The sequence below is a fragment of the Rattus norvegicus genome, chromosome 18 (genome assembly GCF_036323735.1).
Source record: "Rattus norvegicus strain BN/NHsdMcwi chromosome 18, GRCr8, whole genome shotgun sequence".
Lineage (NCBI taxonomy): Eukaryota > Metazoa > Chordata > Mammalia > Rodentia > Muridae > Rattus > Rattus norvegicus.
In genome coordinates, this window is record NC_086036.1 from 33,068,788 (window position 1) to 33,082,632 (window position 13,845).

The following is a 13,845-nucleotide window of genomic DNA, read 5'->3' on the forward strand; positions in this document are numbered from 1 at the left end:
GAGACTGGTTATTACTGCTTTCACATCTACCTACCTTAAAAGTAGATAAGGATTGTGAAAGTCTATCAAATAAACTGAAACTACAAGAATCAGAGAGCAGCATGCTAAACATAAGATTGAAAGAAAAGGTTTTGGACCTCTAAAGGTTATCATGGAACCGTAGGATGAAAGTCATAAGGAAATGTCATTACTGGGAAGTATGTTTTCAAACTTAGGTTTTTGAAAAATGTTTTTATTATTTAATTCTATATACCTATAATGGTCCAACATAGACTACAGTGACTAATTTAATACCATGGGCATTCCTGTCTTAACATTTTATTGAAATGTAAGAATTGCATTTAATTATAAGGCACAATATGATATTTTGGTGATTACAATCAAGATGAACTGATGAACTGATAAAATAATGGTGCTCGGTGCTCCCATTTCCTTAGAATTACTTTATGTTATGAGTTGTGTTCCTCTCTACAGCTTATTTATAAAAATCTAGTAATTAGCTATTGTAAACTGAGGGATCCCTGCTATGCTACAGAACACTAGTGGTTATTATTTCTCCCTATCTGTTAGGGTCTATGTTATCCTTCATATTTTAATCACTATGCCCTTCTGTCTTCAAGAGGAAATGGAAACAAGTAACAATCAAATTTTATTTTCTTTGAGAAAAATCAGAACAAGACCAGGAGAAATCAGAATTTTTAGCACTGTTCCATTAATACACAGGAGTGAATGGTTGAACCATTTCCATCTAAATGCTTGCCCTGATCCATATTTTACTAAGAGGCTATTATAGCACAGCATGTGAATATGTACAAGGATGTTTATAAGGTTTTATCAATTGAATGCTCTACCAGAATAGCTGATCTATAGTGTTTGCTAAACTATATCTTCTGGATATGGCTGGATGTTGCTTTTAGTACCAGAGCACCATGGTGGGTAACAGGTATATTGATCTGAGGAGGAAGAGAAAGAGGGGAGGAACAAGACGAGGGTGAGGAAAAATGGTGGCCTTCTCCTCAATTCAATTTCATTTTCCTCTTGGAGCCAAACTAATCCTGCCCTTGAGTAAAATAAAGGAGGTTTTGAAACTAATAATAGTAAAGATTGTATTGGAACATATGCTACCCTTTCCAGAAGCCCTAAAATATGTATTGTTCATGGCTTTAAATTCCCTAAAAGACAATTCTATTCTGTTATTTTTAAGTCTAATGAGCTTAATATGAACAGTGGAGCAACAGAAAGAGGGAAAAAATCACAATTCAACCAACTTCCTAGATTTAAGTTCCAGTCCCATCAGCTGAGAAGTGACAATTGTCATCTATCTCTTAGTTCGCAGAATAAATAAGTCATGATTCTCTCATGATTTCAACTGTATGACTCAGACATGGAAATAGCAGGCTCTACATAGGAAATAAAACTGCTATTAAAAAATCACTTGGTAATTTGGAACACTTTAGACAAATAAAAGTGAACATTATTCCCAGGCAAAATATTAATAGGAGACTATGGTACAATCTGTCTTTGCACAGCAATTTGAGAACATATGGTAATACATTCAAATAAAAGGCCACAGTCAAGGTTGAAACAGCCGTTGTGTAATGAGGCCAGGCAGTAACTCATTGTTTTCTCTCTGACATGAAGCTCCAAGTTCTTTGCCCAGCTTACAGTTTTGTAGATCCGCACTAGCATAGGATATATGCTCAATGTTACAAGGCAAACAAAATGCTTCCTGGTAATTTAAATTTCTCTCTTCTTCTCTTGTCTTATGAGAAGTACCATAACTTATATGACTTACAAGGTGACATATGGAAACAACTTCACCATCAACCCATATCATTCATTGTTTAAGAAGTAAAATGCCAGCTTGAGGTCATATCCTTCTAATGTTAGGGGAGGAATGGATCCTGTCGGAAACCTTTAAAGTGTTGTAAAATAATTCTCATGCAAAACTGTACATCTTTGTAAATAAACAAGCATCTGTAATTTATTCATAGCATAACAAGACTTAAGTCTATGCAAAAATTTATTGGAAGTAATATCTGTTGCCAAGTGAAGTCAAATAAAGGAAGCAGACTTTAACCACAACACTCACATTTTAATTGGCTAGAAATATTGTTCTGCTATTGTTGTTATTGTTGATGTTGCGAATTGTCCAAAATAAATGTTTATTCTGAACTTTAATAGGTAGAAAGCACTAAAAATACTTTTATTGTTCTTGGAAGAATAAGTTCACAGTCTTATTTGTACTTCTCACATTTGATTAGTTATCTTTAAATTTAATGAATACTCATTAAGCATGAACTGGATTCCATATATTATGGATGAAGCAAAACCTGAAGCAAAAATTGAATTGAATGTGTTATTCTCATCTAGGTGATGTAAAGAACACTAAGAACTATATTAATGAGACCTGAGGATGTTGTGTAAACTTCCGATGAGCCTTCAAGTTTAAATTCTGAGGATCAGAAACTTCCTTGTAGGAAACAGGAATGAGAGCAAGAACAAGAGAACCAATAAATAAGGGAGTGAGATTTACATTTCAATTACTGTTTATTTCTAGGTACACTGGACAAATGAGATGGCAGAAGAAACATGGAGCCCAACCACAGAGTGAATTAGAAACTGGATAGGTAAGTTTAGACACTACATGAAATAAAATTCTGTGGAAGGTTTTTGAACCTTTTTTTCAATTATTTATTTCTTTATTTACTTTACATCCTGATTGCAGCCTCCTCCCTCTTTCCTCCCAGTCTGAACCTTACAAATTCTTTTTTCCAATATTCCTTCCCTTTTTCCTTAGAGAAGAGGAGAGCTGCGTATCTGCAACTACATATGTAGGTTGGGTCCTTGCATGCTTTTTGGGTGGTTGAGCAAGTGTCCATATGGTATAGTGAGGTATCTTTTGGGTATATGCCCAGGAGTGCTGAAGCTGGGTCCTGAGGTAGAACTATTCCTAATTTTCTAAGAAACTGAAAAATTGATTTTCAAAGAGGTTTAATGAGTTTCCATTCCCACCAGCAATAGGAGAATGTTCCCCTTGCTCCAAATCATCACTGTCATATGCTATCAGTCGCGATTTTGATCTAAGACATTCTGATGGGCGTAAAATAAAATCTGAGTGTAGTTTTGATTTGTTTTGATAGTTCCAGAGAACTAAAGACATTGAGTATTACTTCTGGGCTTTTAGAAATTCCTATGTTGAGAATTCTCTGTTTGTCTGTGACCCATTTTTAATTGGGTTATTTGGTTTCTTGGTGTCTAATTTCTTGAGTTCTTTATATATTTTGGATATTATTCCTCGGTCAGATGTAGGGTTGGTATAGATTTTTTTCCATCCTCTCAGCTGCTGTTCTGTTTTATCGATGGTGTCCCTAGCCTTGCAAAACCTTTCAGTTTCATCGGTTTATTAATTGTTTATTAATTGTTGATCCTTCCTAGTGCCTGAGCTATTGGTGTTCTATCCAAGAAGTTGTCTCCTGTGCCAATAACTTCAAGACAGTTAACCACTTTCTCTTTTATTCATTTAGTGTATTTATTTTTATTTTGAGGTCTTTGACCTACTTGGACTTGAGTTTTGGGCAGGCTGAATGAGTCTACTGCATTCTTTTCCATGCAAACAGCCACTGGGCCAGCTCCATTTGTTGAAGATGCTTTCATTTATCCATTGCGTGATTTTGGCTTCTTTGTCAAATATCATGTGTCTATAGCTATGGGTTTATTTCTAGTCTTTGATTATATACCATAGATTAACATGTCTGTTTTCATACCATTACCATGAGGTTTTTATTACTATTACTGCACAGTATGCCTTGGAATCAGGAATGGAGATACCTGCAGAAGATCTTCCGTGGTACAGGACTATTTTAACTATCCAGTTTTGTTTGTTTGCTTTTGTATTTTTCCATATGAAATTGAGAATTGATCTTTCAAGGTCTGTAGAGAATTAGATTAGTATTTTGTTGAAAACTGTATTGATCTTTAGATTACTTTTGGTTAAAAGGCCATTTTCACTATGTTAATTCTAGCAATCAATAAACATGGGTGATCTTTCCATCTTCTGATATCATCCTCAATTTCTTTCCTCAGACACTTTTGTCATGCAGATCTTTTACTTGTTTGATTAGAGTCCCACCAATGTATTTTATATTATCTGTGGCTATTATAAAGGGTGTTGTTTCCTAATTTTTTCTTCACCCCATTTATCATTTTTTATAATGGAGGGCTGATTTCTTTGAGTTAATTTTGTTTCTAACCACATTACTGAAGGCCTTTATCAGCTGTAGGAATTCTGTGGTAGAATTTTGGAGGTCACTTACATATACTAATATATCATCTGTGTATAGCAATACTTTGACTTCTTCCTTTCTAATTTGTATCTGCTTTACTTGTTTTATATCTGTAGCTAGAACTTCAAGTACTGTGTTGATTGTACAGAGAAAGAATGGGCAGCCTTTGTCTTATCCCCGATTTTAGTGAAATTGCTTTAATCTTCTCACTTAATTTAATGCTGGCCATTCTCTTGCTGTATACTGCTCTTGAATTTTTAAATTTAATATTTTTAAGAATTTCAGGCATGTGTACTATTGCTACATCACACCTGTCTCTCCCCCATAAAACTCATCCTATGTTCAAATCCCTAATTCAAGGTCTCTTTTCCAAGTATTATTGTTGTGTGTGCTTGTGCACACACAGTATCTATCTATCTATCTATCTATCTATCTATCTATCTATCTATCATTTATCTATCTATAATCTATTTATCATTTGTCTATCTACCATCTATCAATCTCTTTCTGTATGTATGTCTCTGTGTGTTTCTCTATTTCTCTCTGAATCTCTCTCTCTCTCTCTCTCTCTCTCTCTCTGTGTGTCTGTGTGTGTGTGTGTGTGTGTGTGTGTGTGTGTGTGTATACATGGATATTTAAGTCATCAAGTCCATTTAATGTTGCTCAAATATGCATGGTTCATGGCTGAGCAATTGGTTTGGAAAAGTTGAGTCCAATTACTAGAGGGGACTGAAATTTCTCTTGGTGTAGCCATCAAGCAGCTGTAGCTAACTCCTCACTTAAGGATATAGCCATTTGAAACTTCTACTCCATGTTGGCATGTCACCTAATATTGTCATCTTTTTCCAACAATCATATTGTTGAGATTTCATTTTTCTGTCATGTCTATGGAGATTATTTAGCAACAGGCACATTTCCATTCATTGTCTTGGCCCTCTGGGCTTCTCTCTCTCTTCCCCATATCCAATCCTGTCCTCTTTTCCCCCTCTCTTCTCTGATCCAGATTTCTCCCTTCCTCTGCCTCCTATGACTATTTGGTTCCCCCTGGTGAATGGGATTCAAGTGAAGATGATTCAAGCATCTTCACTTGGGCCTTCCTTCTCTAACTTCTTTGGGTCTGTGGAGGTGTGTCATGGGTATTCTGAACTTTTTGGCTAATATCTATATCTACTTATCAGTGAATATATATGCCACGAATATCCTCTTGGGATTGGGTTACCTCACTCGGGATGACATTTTCTAGTTTGATCAACTTGGTTGAAAATTTCATGATGTCCTAGTTTTTAATAGCTGAATAGTATTCTATTGTGTAAATGTAACACATTTTCTATGCCCATTCTTCTATTGAGGGACATCTGAGTTACTTCTGGTTTTTGGCTATGGCAAATAAGGGTGCTATTAACATAGGAGAGCAATTGTTCTTGTGATATGATAGAGCATCTTTTGGGTATATGCCCAGGAATGGTATAGCTTGGTTGTGAGGTAGTTCTAAATCCAATTATCTGAGTAATCTCCAAACTGATTTCCAGAGTGGTTGTACCAGCTTGCAATCCCACCAACAGTGGAAGAGTGTTCCTCTTTGTCCACATTCTCACCAGGATCTGTTGTCACCTGAGATTTTTATCTGAGCCATTCTGACTGGTGTGAGGTGGAATCTCAGGGTTGTTTTGATTTGCATTTTCCTGATGACTAAGGATGATGAACAATTAAGTGCTTCTCAGCCATTTGAGATTCCTCTGTTGAGAATTCTCTGTTTAGCTCTGTACCTCATTTTTTAATCGAGTTACTTAATTTTTTGGAGTCTAGTTTCTTGAATTCTTTATATATTTTACATATTAGTCCTCTATTGGTGTAGGATTAGTGAAGGTCTTTTCCCAGTCTGTAGGTTGCCCCTTTTTCCCATTAACAGTTACTTACATTTACTTACAGGAGCTTTGTAGTTTCATGAGGTCCCATTTATCAATTGTTGATCTTAGAGCCCGAGCCACTGGTGTTCTGTTCAGAAAGTTTTCTCCTGTGCCAACATGTTCGAGGTTATTTCCCATTTCTTTCTCTTCTATTAGATTCAGTGTATCTGATTTTAGGGTGAGATCTTTGATCCACTTGGACTTGAGCTTTGTGCAATGTGACAAATATAGATCAAATTGCATTCTATCTACAGACTGCCAGTTGAACCCGCACAATTTTTTGAAGATGCTTTCTTTTTGTCCACTGTATGGTTTTGGCTTCTTTATCAAAAATCAATATATATATATATATATATATATATATATATATATATATATATATATATTACTGGTCTGTAGCATAGCCTTAGGACAGTGATGGTAATTCATCCACAAGTTTTTATTGTTCAGAATTGTTTTGGCTATCCAAGGATATTTTTTCCATATGAAACTGAGAATTGCTCTTTAAATGTCTGTAAAAAATTGTCTTGGAATATTGATGGGAATTGTATTGAATCTTAGATTGCTTTTGGTAATGTGGCCATTTTCACTATGTATATCCTACTGATCCATGAACATGGGAGATCTTTCCATCTTCTAAGTTGTTCTTTAATTTCTTATTTTCAGGAACCTGAAGCTCTTATCATATAGGTCTTTTACTTGTTTCATTAGATTTATCCTAAGACATTTTATATTATTTGTTTCTATTGTGAAGTGTGTTGTTTCCCTAACTTTTTTCTCAGCCCATTTATTATTTATATAGCAAAGGGCTACTAATTTCTTTGAGTTAATTTTATATTCAGCCACTTTGCTGAAGTTGTTCATCAGCTGTGTGAGTTCCCTCCTAGAATTTTGGGGTTCATTATGTACACTACCATAGCATCTGTTAATAGCAATACTTTGACTTCTTCCTTTACAATTTGTAGCCCCTTGATCTTCTTTAATTGTCTTATTCCTCGGGATAGAACTTCAGGTACTATGTTGAATAAATAGGGAGAGAGTGGGGAGTCTTGTCTTGTTGATGATTTTAGTGGAATTGCTTCAAGTTTCTTCCTATTTTTTGATGTTGACTATTAGATTAATAGTTAATTGCTTTTTTATGTTTATGTATATGCCCTGAATTCCTGATCTTTTCAATACATTTAACATGAAGGGGTGTTGGTTTTGGTTGAAAGCATTTTCAGCATCTAGTGAAATTATCATGTGATTTTTTGAGTTTATTTATATAGTGGATTTTATCGATAGATTTTCATATATTGAACCATTTCTCCATCCCTGGAATGAAGCCTACATGATCATGGTGAATGGTGTTTTTTGATGTGTTCTTGGATTCAGTTTGCAAGATAAAAGGGCTTGAAAAATGTTTTCCAAGTAAATGGTCCCAAGAAACAAGCTAGAGTAGCTATTCTAATATCCAGTAAAATTGACATCAAGCAAAAGTAATCAAAAGAAATGGGGAGGAATACTTCATATTCATCAAAGGAAAAATCTACCAAGGTGAAACTGAACAGAGACACAATGAAATTAGTAGATGTTATGATCTAAATGGATTTAACAGATATCTACAGAACATTTCACCCCCAAACTAAAGAATATACTGTCTCCTCAGCACTTCATGTACCTTTCTCTCAAATTGGCCATATAATCTTATAAAAAAATAAGCCTCAATAGATACAAAAAGATTAAAATCATTCGTTGCATTCTATCAGGTCATCACAGACAAAGGCTGGACTTCAACAACAGAACAACAGAGAACTCACATAACTCCTGGAAACTGAACAACTCTTCTCAATGATGACTTGGTCACAGAAGAAATAAAGAAATTAAAGACCATCTAGAATTCAGTGAAAATGAAGGCATATCATGCCCAAACTTATGGTACACAATAGAAGCACTGTTAAGAGGAAAGTTCATAGTAATAAGTGCCTTCATAAAGAAAGTGGCGAGATCCCATATTATCACCTTAATAGCATATCTGAAAGCTCTAGGACAAAAAGCAAACACACCCAAGGGGAGCGAAATTCAGGAAGTTGTAAAAGTCAGGGCGGAAATCAACCAACTAGAAGCAAAGAGAATGATACATAGAATCCACAAACCCAATAGTTGGTTCTTTGAGAACATTAACAAGATAGACAAACCCTTAGGTAAACTAAATAAAAGGCACAGAGACAGTAACCAAATTAACAAAATCAGAAATGAAAAGGGAGATAGCAGAAACTGAGGAAATTAAAAAATTATCACTTCTTAGTACAAAAGCCTATACACAACAAAACTGGAAAATATAGGAGAAATGGATGATTTTATATACAAGTACCACATTCCAAAATTAAATAATGATCAGATAAACTGTCTAAAACCCCTAAGGAAGTAGACACAGCCATTAGAACCTCTCAATCCAATAAAACTCAGGGTCAGATGGTTTTAGGGGAAAATTCTACCAGACACTCAAAGAAGAGCTAATACTAAAACTCATCAAACTACTCCACAAAATAGGAACAGAAGGAATACTCTCTAACTTATTCTATGAGGATACAGTTACCCTGATACCTAAATGACACAAAAACCTAACAAAGAAAGAGAACTTCAGACCAGTTTCACTTATACGCATCAAAATTTCATCTTTCATTAAGGTTAGAGTTGCATTTATCTATAGGCATGAAAAGAAGTACTTAAAATGTTAGAAATTACATCAGCTTAGGAAAGGCAGTAGCAAGTTTACTTCTCAGGATTGTGAATACCATGAGTTTTTAACTGGGTTTAAACTTCCCAGGCATGAATTTCTTCCCACCAACTAGTCTTTAGTTCAAGTAGACAACTGTTGCTTACCCCAAGATAAAAATGTCCATAGTATATAGCTAGACTTATGTTGCTGGATCAGTTGTCATCTGTAGGCTTTTTGGTAGAACAATTATTCTCTCCCCCTCCCTTGGCATCTTGTGCAGAACCATCCAATACTTTGAGAGCCAGTCCTGGGACGGGAGGCTCCAGTTCAATTCCATCTCATGCCCCCTAAGTCCTGTATCCAAAGTATATCATGTCTTCAGCAACATGGTCTTACCTTCCAGTTCTGAAAGACAATGAAGGGTAATGGCAATAGCTCATATTGTTTTGGGAATCTTATATTTCTCTGAGCTACAACCTTATATTTCTCTAATGCTTGTCATCGGGGTGTTTGTTATATATTATATGACTCTTTCCCAAGCCTTATCACTTCATGTAGTATAAATTCATTACATGGTAATTATATATAACATGGAATATAAATCAACATACCATACAATAACAATCTCTATTAATATATAATAGAATAGTAAACTTTAATATATTTATATATTAATCATATAGATACATAATATTTGCACATTTAAAGTAAGCTTTAAACTAATATAGCGCCTATGGCCTTTTCAAACATCCTGAGTATTATTTCTCTACTCCCTCCACTGTCTGTAGTGTTTCTCCTTCCTTCATAGTTAAAGCCTCTCTCTATTTTCTTGGATACTCACAGCCTTACCTGTCTGCTATTATCCAACTCTCTAGTATGCCTTGCTTGCCCCTGCTGCAGGGTCTTTTTCTATTTTCTTGGCTTCTTTGGATAATTTGGTTTATATTTTCATGTCTAAAGATAGAATCCACAAAAACAATTAGATACCATGTGGTGTTTGTTTTTCTGTACCTGGATTACCTCACTATGTATAATATTTTCCAGTTTTATTCATTTACCTCAAATTTCATGATACTATTGTTCTTTACAGCTGTGGCATTTTGCACTGTGTGTATGTAACATATTTCTGTTATTCATTCCTCAGTTGGAAGACAGTTATGTTGTTTCCATTTGATAGCTACTGTAAATAGAGCAGCAAGAAATATAGCTGAGAGAAATATGGCTGAGAAAGTATCTCTGAGGTAAAATGTTAAGTTCTCTGGTTATAAACCAAGGAGTGGTACAACTGAATCATATGAAGATTTATTTTGGCTTTAAAAGAAGTCCTTATGTTGATTTCTATAGTGACCCTACAAGTTCACAATCCCTCAGGTAGTAAACGAAAGTTCTTAATTCTCCACATTCTCCTCAGCATTAGTTTTCAGCTGTTTTCTCGACCTTGGTAATTCTGATTGAGGCAAGATAAAGTCTCAACATATTTGAATTTGCATTTCTATAGTTGCTAAGGTTGTTAAAGATTTTGACAATATTTCTTACCCATTTTAACCTTTTCTTCTGAGAACTATCTGTTGAGACCCATAACTCATTTTTGCTTGGCCTTTTTTTTCTGCTTTTCGAGATTATAAATATATAATTTCTTCCTTCACTTTATTTCCTCCAAACCCTCCCATATACCTCATCTTGTTGTCTTTCAAATTCATGGTTTCTTTGTCATTAATTGTTATTTCAAACATTGCATGTGTGTACATGTCCATGTATATTCTTCCTGTTCAGTCTGTATAATGGTTCTTGTATGTATGTTTTCAGGGCTGACCATTTGGTGCAAGATAGGTGTGTTCTTACTTGTTTTCTTGATTGTTTGACTCTGAAATGTTTGTTTGATTGACCTCCATCAGATATGTAGCTGGACAATAATCTCACTCTATAGCTTCTACTACTCCACTGTTTCCTTTGCTGCAAGTATTTGTGAGAATTTTATACATGAATGCAATTTCCTCCAATCACATCCCTTCTTCTCTACCCGGTTTAACTTGCCTCTTCTTTATATTCCCTTCTCAAATTTCTCTTTCTATTAGATATAAAACTGAGTCTGATTTGCATTGCTCCTCTGTACAGTGGAGTAGGAGTACCAATGGAGCACTTATAAGAGAGCTCATCCCTGACTAGATGGACTCTATCTTCCTCAACAGTGGTCAGCTGACTGGAGCTCCTCTATTAATGCCCTCTTCCTTTGCAGGATTTTCCAACAGAAGAACAAAGCTAATGTTGTGTTTACTATGTCTGCTACAGGTATAAGAATGAAATTTGAGCTCTAAAAGTGTTGGAATATGGGTACAACACATACTCCTGGAAATTATGTAATTTCTTTTTAATTACTTCCTTCTCATTTCTTCATCTGAATTTAACATTAGAGTTTAATTTTAATTTGAGGATAAAGCTTATTGTTTGTCATTTAAAAAAAACAGCCAATTTAAAAGAAAATATTCTATTTCAAACATGATAATTATTTAATTAATAAATGGAATAATTAGTCTTCAGGAAATAAGTCTTTGTCCCTGGAATATTTTTGTGGAGTTATAGTGACTGCTGATAAAAAGCATGTTATAGATCTTTGTATATAACAAAAATTAACAAGAATCAGGCCATGCATTTTAAAGATCGCAAAGAGGGGTATACAGGAAAGTTCTGGAGGGAGAAAAGGAAAAGGAAATGTAATGATATGATCTCAAAAATAAAATAAAAATTAAAAATGTGTGAATAAATATGTATGGCTTAACATCTATATTAAAATGAAAAGTAATTTTTGTTTTTGGCTTTCAGTTCTTTTATTTCTTAAAATTTCTATTTGGTTCCTTTTGAATATTAATTTAATTGTAATTCTCCCACAAATTATTTAATCTGCATTACTCACCTTGTCACCAACATTCTGTCCTTATTTCCATAATGAAATGGTCCTATAACTACATTCTCTTGCTTATTAGGCCTTTTATATGGTCTGTGACCATGTGGTGTGTGTTTGAAAGAGAGAGAGAAAGAAAGTGTGTATGTGATTCTGTATCTGTGCATGTGTGTGTGTGTGTGTGTGTGTACACAATTATATATTCACACATCTGTGGAAGAAAGGATTTGATGTCAGATGTCTTTATCTTTCTCAAGTTTTTATTTTAGACAGTGATTAATTAAGCAGAGCTCACCAATTTTCTTCACAACCTGCCTCTGTTTTAGTGACCATTAAAATTCAGAGCTTTGAACCCTTTTCTGGGATGACTGCATTTCATTGTCTTTGAGTTCAGGCATCCGGGAGTCATGTGCTTTGGTAAGTTTAGTAGTTGCTTTACCCTTCATTTTTTTGTTCTTTTTGTTTTCATTTTACTGAAAATATTTTTCTTCTACAATATATGCTACTTACATTTTTCCTCCCTCTGTCCATCCTAGTTCCTTCTTACCTCCCCTCTTTTCCAGATCTATTCTCTTTTTGTCTTTTCTTAGAAAAGAACAGGCTTCTAAGAGTTAACTACCAAACATGACAAAATAAAATATAAGAAAATAAGAAAAAATCTATCACATTGTGTCTTTACAAGGCTAACAGGAGAAAAAGAGCCCCAAGAGAAGGAAGGAGAATCCGAGACTGACTCTTTCACATATCTGGGTGCCCATAAAGTTACATAGCTAAAAGTTAAAATATATATGCAAAAATATATACATTTGTGTTTTCCTGAATTTCTTTCAAGGATTTAACCAATTTCTTTTTAAGGGTATCTATCATCTTTGTATATATGATTTATGGTCATTTTCTTATACATCAGCTATGTTGGAATACCCAGGGCCTTTACGGTAGGATAATTAGGTTCTAGCAGAGATATATTTCCTGGCTGTTATTGATTGTGTTTTTATCCTGACATTTAGACATCTGGGACTGTGATAATTATAGGTCTATGAGCTGGTTTTTGGATTTGTCTTCCTTGGGTGAGTGTTTTTTCTTTGTATCTGTTTCTCCTTTGGAATGTCAGAGTATAATGGCGGTTTGTTGATGGTAGAACATTTTCTTTGAGCCTAATAGTTGTGGCCACTAGGCATTCCAGATAAAATGTGTTTCAGGATACTGGGAAGTGGGGTGTTCACGGTTTTGGAAGATAGCAGAGATTTCAATCAATATCTGATTTTTTTCTTCTTCTTGGAATAGAGGTCATCCCAGAGTGGCTACTACGACATTAGAGGTTAGAGTGGGAAATTGGATCTAGAGAGACAGAAGTAGAGGGGAAGATATATGGACAGATTACCTGTTTCCTTGGCAGGAATGGTCTGCCGGCTAGCAGGAAGTGCCTGCTAGAATTGATAACTGGAATAAAATAATACATAAGAGTAGGAGAAGTCTGTGGGATCCATGGAGATGTGGACAGAGAGAAGGAAGGCTACAGCAGGTATTTTTGATGCAGACATGGGGTTGAGACTGGGGGATTAGGTTTGGAGGAGCAGGAGAAGTATGAAACAGTCTACTTGTTACCCTGACAGGGGCCAGGGTAGTATCACTGGAAGACAAAGATTGAGGTCTCTGGGTTTCTTGGGAAGGGGAGCAGTTTAAGTAACATTGGGAGGAGACATTTTTTAAAGAACCTCTCTTATTTAAAGCATCCCGCCTCACACATTTTTTGAGATAAATATGTTTCCAGGTTTTTTTTTTCTGCCAATCTTTTTCTTGTTTTTTTTCACTCTCTGTAAGTCTTATTTATGTAAAATCCTCATGTAGGGCTATAATTTTCACTACTGTTTTGATGGATGAAGCAGGCAATAGTAATGGAAACAGTGCTTTTGCAATAAACTTGGTATTAAATTTAGAAAGAAACAAAAAACTATAAGGGAACAAAAACATTTGTACACTTGAATTACACTTCTACTATGGTTCAGAAACAGAGCAAAGAGAATAAAGTTATGATTGTCTCCCATAACAATG

General features: G+C 34.9%; 1 protein-coding gene across 2 annotated transcripts in view; it reads left to right on the plus strand.

Moving 5' to 3' along the window:
* LOC134483011 (igE-binding protein-like) overlaps window positions 1–13,845 on the plus strand; it is a 166,365-nt gene that overhangs the window by 123,628 nt on the left and 28,892 nt on the right. Inside the window, exons 2-3 of one of the 2 annotated variants that reach the window (XM_063277694.1) lie at window positions 2,561–2,630; window positions 7,942–8,065. The gene's annotated coding sequence lies outside the window, so the exon portion shown is untranslated. Of the gene's footprint in view, window positions 1–2,560; window positions 2,631–7,941; window positions 8,066–13,845 lie in introns of those variants that run through there. The other variant, XM_063277695.1, reaches the window with a different exon arrangement.